General features: G+C 44.7%; 1 protein-coding gene across 1 annotated transcript in view; it reads right to left on the reverse strand.

Moving 5' to 3' along the window:
* Positions 1–9,066: 9,066 nt before the first annotated feature.
* The window catches only part of LOC106749747 (ubiquitin-related modifier 1), a 12,305-nt gene continuing 7,747 nt past the window's right edge, over positions 9,067–13,624 (reverse strand). Inside the window, exon 6 of the mRNA XM_014629482.1 lies at positions 9,067–9,157. The gene's annotated coding sequence lies outside the window, so the exon portion shown is untranslated. The remainder of the gene's footprint in view (positions 9,158–13,624) is intronic.

A 13,624-nucleotide genomic window follows, 5' to 3' on the forward strand; every position in this document is an offset into this window, starting at 1 on the left:
ATACAAATATTCCAATTTTTTTTTCCTTCTTGCATTAAGGAGATACCATATTTGAAAGCTTTATCAGAATACTGAATTTTTTCCGCGAAATTTTTTACATTTTATCGATTGCAGAATTACAAATTCATTATACGGTGAAAATAATGAATACCTCATATGAATTTCAATACAATTAACATTCGTGTCTGCTTAATGGCACAACGTGACAAAGCGGCAATTCACAGGATATGATAACAGCTCACATTTACATCCCAGCGAGTACAGAAGCAAGAAACAACGCGGGATCCACTCGACGACCGAGAAATACGACGCCAAACGCGAGTGCGAAGTGCACCGTGACTGTAAACACGATGTGTTTGTCCGTGCGAAAAAAATCGAGTTTTCGAACGCTTTCGTTCTCTCGAGAGTGAAAAGTCCGCGTAAAAGTTCACACAACAAACTCGAATCTCTGATCTCCGTCGACAACGCAGCCCGACGAATTAATTTTCTTCGCGACGTCGACCTACGCGCCCACGTGTCAAGATAATCATCGTTATCGCGTAAGAACGGGGCTGCATCGTTTCGAAAAGTTCCGACGAATCCCCGACGTGGCCGTGACAGCACAGCTCGAATACGAATCGCCTATGCACAAGGATAATGCACATTGCCGCGAGCGCGATTCCGAACGAATACGATGTGTGGCACGTTAATTAAAGTTCGAATTTAACTTTCGCAACGCGGCGCCGGTAGGGTCGCGCGTGCAGCTGCCAAAAGTATCGCCGGTGAGTTCTCGCGCAATCTATCAGGTGTACAAGTTAATTCGGTTTTCCTTTTTTTCACGAAATTCACAGTTTATTCAGAAAAAGACGAGTACACATTTAATATTCGAAATAACATATCCATTATTTGTCGATGACTTTACTCCACCTTTCGGACAACTGACGAGTGCCCTCGCGGAAGAAACTCGGCGGTTTTGACTCGATCAAGTCATCGATGCTTTTCACCTCGTTTACTGTTTTAAAATGGGCATCCGCCAGATGATGAGGGAGCATTTCCCAATCCAAAGTGATGAGATCCTTCGTCTCTTTTGCAATATGTATCCGCGCGTTATCGCGCACCTGCCTAGTTTTACTGGTGGAAGGTCTTTTTACGGGTTTTATGAATCACAGCACCTTCATCCAAAGCGGAACAAATCATTTCAGCGGACTGAGCAGCACTTTTATTCAATCGGAGTGTAAAAAGAATGCGGTGCCTCAGATGCAGCTTCTTTTCGAAGGACATCGTGATAACTACTGTTCTCTAAGGTTATATCGGCAAGGCCGTCAACTATTGTAGATCGCTTCTTAAAGCTTGAGGTCGGCACTTTCAAATTACCAAAGGACAGGGAAAAAATGTAAATTTCAACCAGAGTTACAGGACATTGAATGCAAGGGCACCGAATTAATTTGCACATCTCATAAATGTCCGCCACCGTGTTCCGCGAGGAGAATCGGATCGGCGCGGATCACGTCGACGTTGTGTGTACGCGAGATCGATGACGCTGTCCCTGTGTGTACGCGCGTATCCACGTGCGCGAGAATACGCCGCACGCATAATAGCCAGCGAACACTTGAGTTATAAGATTGCCGTGGACACTTGCCAAGGTAATATCAAAGTTTAAGCCCCGCCCCGGGACCATCCCAACCAGCCATCCAGCCGACCGGCCGGCTGCTGCTCGTGTGGGTGGACGTGCACATGCACACATACGCGACACGCGCGGATCGCGACGACGACGACGATCGCGATGGTAAGCTTCGTTATCACGCACGTCCACGTGTGAGCTGATATGCCGCGGCTTAGCTCCTTTATGCCCCCCCCCTTCCCTTCAACGCTCCCTTCGACGACACGATCCCGGTTATGGATCGCACCGAGACAAATTAACGGCCGAGGCGCCGCGAGCGAGCGAGCGAGTTCGAACTCGATGAGACGCAATTTTACGTCGTCTTAAACAATCGTTTTTCTCCCGCCCGGAAGTAGCCGCGTGATAAACTGAATAATGAGGGAAACGAGCGACATGTATAAAAATCTATCACCTTTAGTTGGGAGTCTCAGCTGCCAAATAGCCAATCGTTTCCTTTACGACGTGTAAATAGTATTTCCATCAACCATGCAGCTAACATTTAAAAGGATTTCTAAACAAATAATTTGACGGATCGACTACACCTCAATTAAAATTTAATTAAAACTTGATCAAAATTTTCAATTCCACTTAAAGCGCCCGCTATCAACGTTGCATATATGTGACAGCGATAATTCTTCTGATATATACGTATATAAAACAAAGTCTGTTTTACATAATTACGTAAAAATACAATATAAATTGTAGGAAAAGTTCCCCAAGTAAACCGTGATAGCGAACGTGTTAAAAGCAGGCGAAAAATCCTGAAACAGAGAGAAAGAGAGAGAGAGAGAGACAAATTTTCCTCAACCTCGCCGCAAACTTTGAAAAGTGGAGACCGAGCGGCGAGACGCGAATCCATCATCCTCACGCTGCACCGAACTGCGCGCGTGTAGCACCGGCAATTGTCGATTCTTCATCGGTGAAGTCGGGGACTTAACAAAGGACGTTTTAGCAAATGGTGACGCCGGTATTTCTCAAGCAGTTGACTCACGAAAAGCGACTTCATTCGCTCAAGGGGGGGGNGGGGGGGGGGGGGAGGGAGGAAACGTGCGCAAATAAAATTGAAGGGAAGAAGAGTCCCGCCCGAGGAAACGCGTGATTACGATAATTCGATCAAGGATCTTCGTCCTGTCGTTGGAACGACGCTAGCAGTCGTCGTCGTTGACGACGGCAGCCATGGCCCCGACGACGGAAAAGAGACTTAGAGGATAGTTTGTTTATTCCAGTCACAATGTGAGTCACTGCCAACCCTCCTTCCTTCGACGTTGCACTCGACGACGTAGTGACGCTAATGCATATTCAATGTTACGCCCATGCCCGGAATTTCTAGCGCGGCACGGTAACTCTCCCGAAGCGAGTCTCCTCGAAGAACGATGTCTCGCACTTATCGATTTATTCGGGAGTATTCGTTAGTATGGAATGTACGTAAGTTTGTTGTGCATGTATATTGATGAACAGTTCGTCGCAGTCGGAAGAAATTAAAAGATCAACCCCTTTCGGCGTCAGAGACGCTTCAAATATTATCCTTGTCCGCGGAATTCCCTTCATTTAGGGTAAAACGGGGTAATATAAGCGGGAACCTCTTATAAAACTGGTAAAAATGTCGGATTCAAGATCTGCTTAATGCAACGGATACCTATGGGTGTTTAATATATTATAATATAAATTGATGCAAAAAGTGCTGAACTACGTCGAATGTCATCGGCACGTTGAGCAAATCATTTCGTCTTTCGAGTTTGAAGTAACGAGAGGGTTAAAAGCAGCATGAGACGTGCCATGTGAAGCGCAGCGAAACGACTATTATTATTATAATTCGCATTTTATTTCATCGATATCACGGCTTTCAACATCCCTCGCAATTTCTCAATCGTGTTGCAGCCGCGTGCGGAATGATCGATTTCTCTCGGAGAAAGCTGGATAAAGCCTCTTCTTAGCGAATTCCCCTCTCTTCTTCTTTCACACGTATGCGCATACACATTCAGTCACGTTTATACGCGGACTTCTTATTCCTCGATATTCCTGCGACGTAGTATATGGACGCTATGTAAGCGCGATTCAATGGATATGATAAGCTTTTTATTCACGATTCTATTCTGATCTGCACATTACGCACACACTACACCGCTGAATCTTTCGGCACGATCCGTAAATGCGCTACAGTCGCGTGTTTCAAATTTTCTGCCGCTTTACATAGACGCACGTACACAAAGTGTCTAATGAATTAATGTTTTAATGAGAAAATTCACGAAAAAATTTGCTAGGCAAGAAATGCCGTAAGTTACATTAATCTTGTATGTCGGCGAATAAAGTTATAATCGTTTAAATCGGAGGCAGTAGGAATTTTAAAAGGCGATGTCATGTACGCACGAATACACGATCGTGGTTCTCTCGGTTCAGCTCATAAAATGAAGAAATTAAAGAAAGATCTGTCCTTCAAAGTTACGTTGTGCAACAAACGCACGCATGTGCGCCACCGGGATCAACAACTTTATTTTTGCACGTGCGTCCATTATCGGTGAAGTGCCGCTTCAATTTTAAAGACATATTGGTACGCGAACTATTTCTTGGCTCCTCTCGAAGATGAGTCTCCGCTCTCGAGGCAATTTCATTCGTGAATGGCCGTATTGCGCCCTATTATTCGAAACGACGTAGCGCTCGTACCGCTCGTCGAATAAATATCGTCGGAAAATAAATAAAGTAGCAATAGAGATCTACGATGTCAATCTGAAGCCGTTGGAACGGATGCAGTTAAGCGTTAAGCCCCGGCGCGTGCCAGTGTTCGACAATTTTGTCTACCGTCGTAAATAACAGTGCCGTTCACATCAATGAAACACAGATCAAGGTATTTCAGTTTTTTTTTCTCAATGCTCCTGCTCTCGCATCTTCTCTGTTACTGCATCTTTTTTCTTCCTGCCAATAACGGCTCAACGTTAATTACTAAAGCAAAAATGACACGAGAAGAAGAGACTTGTACGACATTTAAGGCTAGATTTTGAAACAATATAGCATCAAAATTAGACATAGGAGCGGTTTATTGTAACTGTCAAAAATACGTATGAAAAATGAATTTCACAATGTTCACTTTATGAATATTGTGTCGTCGGGGTCATTGTTACTTTTTATTTTCATCGAATCATTTGCTTTGCCTTTAAAGCTAGTTATTGAACATAGTTTCTTGTAATCGAATATTTTTAAAAGGCTTACACAAGACGAGTAAGCAAGGAGTCTTTCTTAACAGTGAGAAAAAGTGAGATATTTTGAAACAAGTGCGGAAAAGTGAAAAAAGTGAGTCGCCCCCATGCTGCGTAAAAATGCATTGCACAATCTTAGTAATCATTTCTATTTCCAGTGAGAAATTTTTCGAGGTTTCTATTTGACTCGACGAATTTTATCCTTGACTCGTTAAGACTAATAACATCGTATCGCATGATCCACTTCATTAATCTTATAGCGAGCTACGAGCTCCGACGGTTACGGAGGAAATGATCTAAATGTAATAATACACACACGAACTGACTCGTCCGAAAAAATAGCTATCGACCATTTAATCCTCGGAAATACTCAGCGTAACGAGGAACTGCTTCAGCGTCGCGTGTTTATACAGCGTTTCGGGATTGAATGTGAGTATATCTTAATGGAAAATCATCGAAGATCACCGACAGATCACTGTAGGGTGACTTGATCCTCTGCCAGCGAGGAAGAGAGGAAGCGCAGACCTTTGGCAGAACCGCTTTTTCGCTAGCCGGATTATGTGGCGTAGGATAACGTTCCACAATCACGCGATGACTCTCCACCTTTTAACCCCAGGGCTAAGTACGTCTTAGTTACCGCACAGTGAAAGCTATCTTCTTTCCTTCCTCCCCCTCTCTCTCTCTCTCCCTCCTGTTCTTTCTCGTTCGCTCTCTTTCCCGCTTTCCACGCGGTAATTCCTCGCGCTCGTACATCTTCATTCCCTTCGTCATCTCTTAAACATTTGAGATTTTATCACAAAGTGCACCCTCCTGCGCATCCAAAACACTGCTTATAATCAGCGAGCTTTCGTCATGCGACGTGAAAGTGTCAGTATATAATAAACTATCTCCACATTTCTACTGTGCTCTTTACAGGCCGATGTTCTCAGAATGGAATCTCTTGGCGGCAGAAAAATAGAACAAAAGAACCGCCGAAAGATGAGATCCTTCAAGACGCGACAACGAAACACCGAAATTTCGCGAGAAGCAAGCGAAAGGGAAAAACGAAAAAAAGAAGAGATTTCGGAAATTTCATTTCGCAAATAATTTGCGCAAGGGAGTAATGAAAATAGTACGGACGACTCTCTTTCTCTCTCTCTCTCTCTCTCGCGCGCGCACGCGTACGAGGTAATGGGCGAGAGCGCGCGGTGACATCACGGAGTAATACATTTGCATGATATTTCTCTGCTTAAACATCGTCAGAAAGAAAATTCCCGCAATACGGCGTGTAAACTTTAATATCGGCGCACGACAGACTGCGAAGTAGCATCGAGACGGAAAAGAATTATCACCGCAAAGCACGTTACAAAGTTTCAACTTCGTGGGAGAAGCGACCGCCGCCTTCTCTCTTGTGGCGCGGTATCTCTCATCTATAAATTATAATATGTAAATTGGCGGTAACGAGGAAGGAGGGAGGGTCTCGGGTACTCGATACGCATTTACGGTGGTAGATAGGTGGTCTGGCAATTACAGCGGCTTACTGTACATACAAATTGCGTTCTCTCTTTAGTACCATTTACCACCCTCTCTGGCACGGTCGCGGTGGCCCCGCACCGAAATTCGCCGTGTCGAGAGAGAGAGAGAGAGAGAGAGAGTCCGCGCAGTTATATGAAACCAGGCACTACCGAGGAATTACCGAAGTAAGAAGTCGCCTTGATAGTCTGCCTCGCAATTTTCTTTTTTCCACTCCGTCCCTCCTCCCCGGGTAGCACCGTCGTTTTAAGTCCCTCTCGTTCGTCCTTATGGAATTATTCTTCTCCTGGTATCGCGCCGAGGAATTTTCCGGCCAAACAGAATGCAGGCGTTGAATAAGATATTCTTTTTCGCGCGCGCACACACAGTCGCGAGAGATTTATTTATCTCTTCGTTGTAATTTATGGTAGAATCATATTCCACGGTAGAATTATCTTAATATGTCGTTATGCTAATAAAGAGATCGGATGTTCTTAACGCAAGTCGGAGAAGCGCTCGTTTGGCGGGGAAATCCCCCCGACTCCCGCGACTTTCTTCGCCCTGTCCCGCTCTTGTTTTCCCTCGGAAACTTTCCGTTTGAAACGGAACGAATTGTTGAAACGTAAAAGGAGATTAAAATCGCGACGGCGCAATTAAAATCGCGAGGACGCAATAAGAGCGGGATATAATGCGCGATCGGGAAACAAGATTTAATTAGAAATGAAAATATTTAACGCACTTTGCTTAATTACTCTTTCGAATTGCGATATTTACTATCGCGACTGTGCAACAACGTGCCGCCTCTTATCACCTCTCTCCCCGGTCCTTCATGATTCGAGAAGCGCTGCGTTGTTCTCGAGATGCGCAGTGAAAATCGGAATTGATCGCGCGGTAAATGCGCCAAACGAAATTGCTAAAACCGGTCGAGGCTATAAAAAGCGGTAAATCCGCATTTAATCCGCCGGTTAGATACGAGCGTATTATCTGACTTATGAATTCGTCGCCTCGCTATTGCACTTTAACGCCACGGAAATCCGTCGGTCTCAGTTTTATGAATTTCCACGCGAAATCGCCGAGCGATGCGACCGTAAAACCGATCGGTCTGTCTTCGAATTGATTTTTGATTCTCAATTTCCAAAGCATTCGATGTAAAGCCGCTCGACACTCTTTTCCGTATGAGCGGTGTCAGCGAATGTATTATTCAGTACATTCTGTACACACAGAGATTTCGGTCTCTCGCGGTGATATAAAACTGGCAAGATATCGGCGGCACTTCGCGCCGCGACACGGCAGAATTGCGTGATAGTGGAAGTATCGAGTAGCGACGAAATTGATAGCCTAAATGCATCGTGGATTTCGCGTGCGCTTGCTCTGGCAGTCGTTCACGATCGCTCACAGAGCATACTAAAACGCGCACGCGGTAAGGGTAAACGTACCAATGGCCGTACATGTGCCTAGTCGCCGGCCATCGATACGGGAATTTTAACTTCGTTAATCGTCTAGTCGTTAAACAAAACAAATGACGCTCACGCGGCCGGTGATTTATATGTCGGAGAAAAAATTTCATGTCGCGTCTGTAAATATTGATTTAGTCTTAGAGACATATATCGCGTCATTTATGCACACGTGTGAAGGTTTTTCTCGATTTTCAGACCTCGTATATGGCACAGATGCCGCGAAATGAAGAATATTTCCTTCACGGGGGAAAATAATTTGCTGGCACAGCAAATTTTATGCTGTCGTCGCAAAATCTGCCAGTTATTACGTAAACGGTAAAACGATTTGTTAAGAATACTAATTGCCATTCGCTGAATTATTTTATTGGTTAGGAAGAAATTCGACTGTGATGACGGAATATATATTTTTGTGAAACGTACCTAAATTTTCTTATCGATTTATTTGCTAGGAATAAAATTTTATTTCGCCGTAATTAAACGTACGTTTATTTCAGTGAAGTAAACCTTATATTTCACAAATACATTTTTAAGTCTTTTTCTCAGTGAACAACGGAACAGCAGAATTATTATCTCTCCGTGTTCACTTCTGCGCACCTCACTTGAAGAAGGGATACATTTCTGCGCGAGAGAAAATCAATTGAAATTCGAACGTCACATTTTACACGTTCGGCCATTCGTACATTCACCGTGCGCGTTCGAGCACGTTACCGAGGCCATGTGTCCACTGTACAGATGGATAACTAAAATAGACATAGACACCTAGTTGAGATTCGGGTCAGCGGCATGGGAGCGTTCCCTTCCTACCCCTCATCCGTCGTTTCTCTTGGGCATCGGAACATCGGTCGACGAGGGGGCGGAAGAAAGCGCAGGGGGGAAACGTTGGACAAATTATCCGCCTGTCTCGTCCTCCCGAACGTCGGGTCCGCGTCGTTGGGCTATCCTGCCATCCTGCGGAGGAAATCCCTCCGCGAAAACCCCGCGTCCTAATAGCCGCCTATGGGGACGCGACGGGACTCCCGATGGACCGGACGAAATCTCGTGCATTGTGCAATTCGGCCCCGGCCCTCCGCCAACCAACCACCCCCTTCCCTGTCTCCGTCTCATCCTCCCTTACGCCACACTCGCCCTTAACATACACTCCGGGATCTGTCGTGTCTGCGAGAGGAAGGGTACGCTCCTTCCAATTTGCCAGGGTTGTGCATTCGACGGGAGATCGGAAGATATTAGGGGAAGAAAATTCCTTCTCTTCTGCGCCTCATCCTGCTCACCCCGCCACCACCCTCTATTACCCTATCTTTTCTTCTACCGTCTACCTTCCGCGACGCACAGGTGCGCCTGGGTTCCCGACTGCGCCGATCTTTCGGCAGACCTCGCTGCACCTGGAATTGTCGTGTGTGTGTGTGTGTGTGTGTGTGTAAAACAAGCAAAAAGAAGAGTACGGTACCGAGTGCACATGCATTAAACGAGCCATTGCTGTCTACGTACGCTTGAATCAAGCGCCTTAGCGTGTCTACACGATTCTGGCTCATCATTGCACCGGCAAAATAATATTAAGTTGGGGAAAAAGAAATCCATTATTTTTTCGGTAGATGGCTGTAGTGATCGATATCTCGTAAAGTATCGATCAAACAATTTCAGATTTCTGCTCGTTGGAAAGGTGACATTTCGCACTAAAAAAATTTTTTTGTTGTTTTTTGTTTGGTCCATTCAGTTGTGAGTTACAGGGTGTTAAAAATGGAAGTCAACAAAGAGAAAATTCGGTACATTTTACAGTTTTTCTTTGATAAAGGCGAAAATACAAGCCAGGCGGCTGTAATTGTGAATGGTGTTTATGGTGCCGATACTGTAACAGCCAATTACGTGCAATTTTGGTTTCGGCGATTCCGTTCAGGTATTTTTGATGTTAAAAATGCACAGGATCGGACAATCCGAAACATGTTAAATAAAGTCTTGAAGTTCACGTAAAAATAATGGATTTCTTTTTCCCCAACCTAATACATAGTACGAATTAACTAACGACGAGTTCAACTTACTTATATCTTTTCAACAAATAACTCTCACTTTGGTACCTTGGAAACATGAGGGAATTGGTCCCGATGAATCTCGAAAGCTTATCGATTACGATGTGTCTCTACCATTTCTATCGGAAAGGGAAACTTTGCGAGTTGCGGAACGAAGTTGCGTTTAAGATGCATGAGTACGGAATCGATGGAATCCAGCAGAGAAATGCAGATCTGACGATCGATTTGTATTGAGCGCATCAGTTGACGTCAGTCACAAGACGGATTACAACGCTTTTTTTTTTTCTATGAGTTTCACGACACATCTCGTATCGAGTGGGAAAATATATTTCCTGAATCGCTAAAAGACGAATTCTCTTATTGGATATCAGGAAAAATATATTTCGTCCTGTGGCTAACTGTACATATACGAAAGGAAAGAAAAGAAGAAAACGATCGGTCAGTCACCACTTCCCGACGAAGGCGTTTCCCTTTATAGGACGAATTAAGTCGGGTTTACGGGCTATGTGTCAAGATCTCCCTCTTTACGACCAAGTGACTCCCGTAAACCTAACGGCCAAATGATTCCGCGAGATATTGTACTCGTAACCACGCCTCTTTTTAGCGGTACAAAACGTCACCCGGAAATCGATACTATCGCATATTATTTTTTTTATACTACCGCTGAAAGGTCGTCTTTATATCGTCTTTCTATCCGACGTCGCTTCTTCAAATATGCTGAACATCATGGAAGATAAAATATTTTCACGTTGAATTTATTTGACGTTTAAGATGAAATGCAAAATATTTTATTTCAATCAAGATAAAATCGATCCTGTGAAACATATTAATAGAGTATTAAGAATATTATATAATTAGTTAATCACACACACACAGACTTTCATCCTAAAATTGTTTCCTTCTTTTCAAAATTTCGCCCCATACAGTAAAAAACATTTTGTACTTGTGTTAAAATCAGTCTTTGTTCAAACTTTCATGTTAAACTTTTAACATACTCTTGTGTTAATTTAATATATTGTATTTATATTATCTCAATATATTGTATTGAGTTGATATTCAATATTTATAAGTGTTGAAATAATACATTTTATACTTCAGTATCGATTAATATATAATTTTATGTTAATTTTTCACGTATTTGCATTGAACATATTATATGTAAATGTGTTAAGTTTAACACAAAATTTTTTACTCTTTATCGTCTTAATCATTTATTATTAACTTTCTCCCACATCAGAGAGAGAGAGAGAGAGAGAGAGAGAGAGAGAGAGAGAGAGAGAGAGAACAAACATAAAGAAATACGTGTCTTCTCTTACATCGAGCAACTCTACAACACTTGCGAAGCTCATTAAGGTCGGGAAGAGGGCATTTGTAAACGTTCCTCGGTAAGAGAAGAGGAGATTCTTACGTTCTCTTCCGCTCAAGGATAAGAAAAAGGTGTCCCGGGGAAAAAAGGCGCCGTTAGAAAGGGCTGTCGTTGAAATTCTTAACGTCGGTCGGTCGGGGAGGGCAAAATCTGCGCGATGATCAGCGGCTGAAATCACGGTGCGGAGTACAGTGCGGACATCGCGCTCGAAGAAAATGTAACGCGATAGCGTCTACTCGCTACGGCTCATAAAACCGCTCAGTTTATGCTGATGGTCCGCGTCTCGTCGACATTTTTGCGAAAAACAAAAAGCGGAGAGGAGAGAGGAAAGAGGCGAGACCATGAATAACTAGTACGGTGACGAAGTGTGTAGGTGGATAGAGAGACGAGGAGAAATCGCGAAAATGGTCGGGTCCCGGCCGATCCCGGACTCGATCCTACCGAAATGATTTTGGGCTTGCAGCCAAGCGCGAGCGGCAGGTGTTATCCGTGCGAGATTGTTCCTCCCTATAAATGAATCCCGCACGGCCTTTCAGATACGAGACCAACCTACCTACCTACTGCGTGTGCCTCTTCGCCTCGCTCTCGATCGGGAGAGAAGCACGGTCCTACGTGCCATTGGACGACGAGCGTTCGGATGGCGGCGAGCTTGCAATTTTTAAGTGACCTCGCGCGTGTCGCTCTTCCTGTCGCAAAAATCGCGAACGATAGTCTCGCGGAAGATGATGCACGATGCACGGCACGGAGTACTTAGGGGGAGGCCTTTGTGCGAAATTGAAAATAGACGCGCCATCGTCGCGATATATCATATCGCCGTTTGCGCGTCCAAGGCGTGTCAATTTGTACGGGATTGACGAATTTCGAAATATAAAATAGAAAGTTCGGAAATGAGACTCGAAGGGAATGTTTGGTGTACGATATACAATTGTCTTATTTGGTAATTATCAGGATTGAGTTAATCTCTTTTTAACCAAGTTAAGTTAAAAGTCAAATAAAAAGATACTCGAGAGTTAAGTGAAAATGTGATCAGCTTTATTAAAGTTAAAAGCTGACTCACTTAAACTTAACTAAGTTGAGTTAAAATTTATTAACTTTTAACTTAACTTTTAATTGATTGGTAAGTTACTATTCCGAGAAATTATGACGCGGCGACAAAATAAGCGAAAATAGATCGTCTGTCGTCCAGCGAGCTATTCATTTTACTTCGCGACTTTTAGTCTGTAAAAGACACGCTTGGTTAACGTTTGTCGGACAACTTAATCGCGGTGTGTGTACGTAGAGAAATCGAAATACAAAAGGCGCGGCGTACCGGCGCACCAGATAGGAAGCAACTAAGAGGATTAGTAGCCAAATGGTCGGAGTGGCGGCGGTAAACTGAAATAAATATAGCGAGGGTGCCGCGGGCTAAATGCAATTATACGACTAAGTACTGCGTAATTACCAATGACGCGGGGGGGGGGGGGAAAANGGCGCTCCGCGAGCACTGGTTCTCGTTTAAAGTAGGCTGACAATTCAGAGAGCGTTTCCCCGATCTCGACGTGTCTCGCCGGAAACTGCCTGACCGAACCACGGCGGCCGCTCGGAAATTTGGCTGCCTAAGTCGCGAGAGACGACGGAACGGAAAAGGATACAAAATATGAAGCGGAGCCGTTAAAAGTTGAAGACGCGTTAGCGCCAAACTGTTTCGACGTAATGGCCAAAGTTTCCCCCGCCCGTCCCGCCCGCCACGTTCGTCGCTGCCTTTTATTATTTTATATTTCGCGGCATCGCGCGCGGCCCACACCGCGCCAGTTGGAGATAACAGAAATTATACCTACGTTTAAAAGTGAAACAACTGTTAGAGACGTCGCGAAACTTTAATACTACGGCGATACCGGCCGATTTCATCTTCGCGAGTATCCAGACCTTCGCCTCCGAAGCTAATTCCGCCGCCGGGTCTGTGGTCTGCCTCCGGGTAGACCGGGCCACGCGAACGTTTAAACGCCGGTGTGGAATAAAAGATGAAAAATACTTTTTCTCTCGAGCAGTTTTAGGAAATGGAACTGAAACGACCGGAGCGAGGACAATTGGGGGGGGNGGGGGGAGGGGGACGTCCGCTAAGTGACGGAACCTAATTTCTCGCCGTGCTTCTACATTCTCACTCTCGAAGCTCGATTCGCGGAGGGGGATGGATCTTCATTCGTTTCCTATCGCATGAAAATTCGGAAACATCCTCCCGCTGAAAACGTTTGCCATTCTCGAACGAGAGATATACGTTCCCCCCTCGACCACTCGCTTCATGCGCTATTCACGAGTCTCATTTTCCGGAAAGATGAAATCGCATCCGTCGATTATACGGGCTTTCTCTCCCGGACGGAGGCAACGCGCGTGCAAATGCGGAGTATCGACGAGACGCGCTTCGCGGAGTAAATACGGAGAGCTCGCGATATCAAGGGATGGAGGGGGGTGGGGGGGGAGGG

This window comes from Dinoponera quadriceps, unplaced genomic scaffold (genome assembly GCF_001313825.1).
Source record: "Dinoponera quadriceps isolate SergipeBrazil2010 unplaced genomic scaffold, ASM131382v1 scaffold3289, whole genome shotgun sequence".
Lineage (NCBI taxonomy): Eukaryota > Metazoa > Arthropoda > Insecta > Hymenoptera > Formicidae > Dinoponera > Dinoponera quadriceps.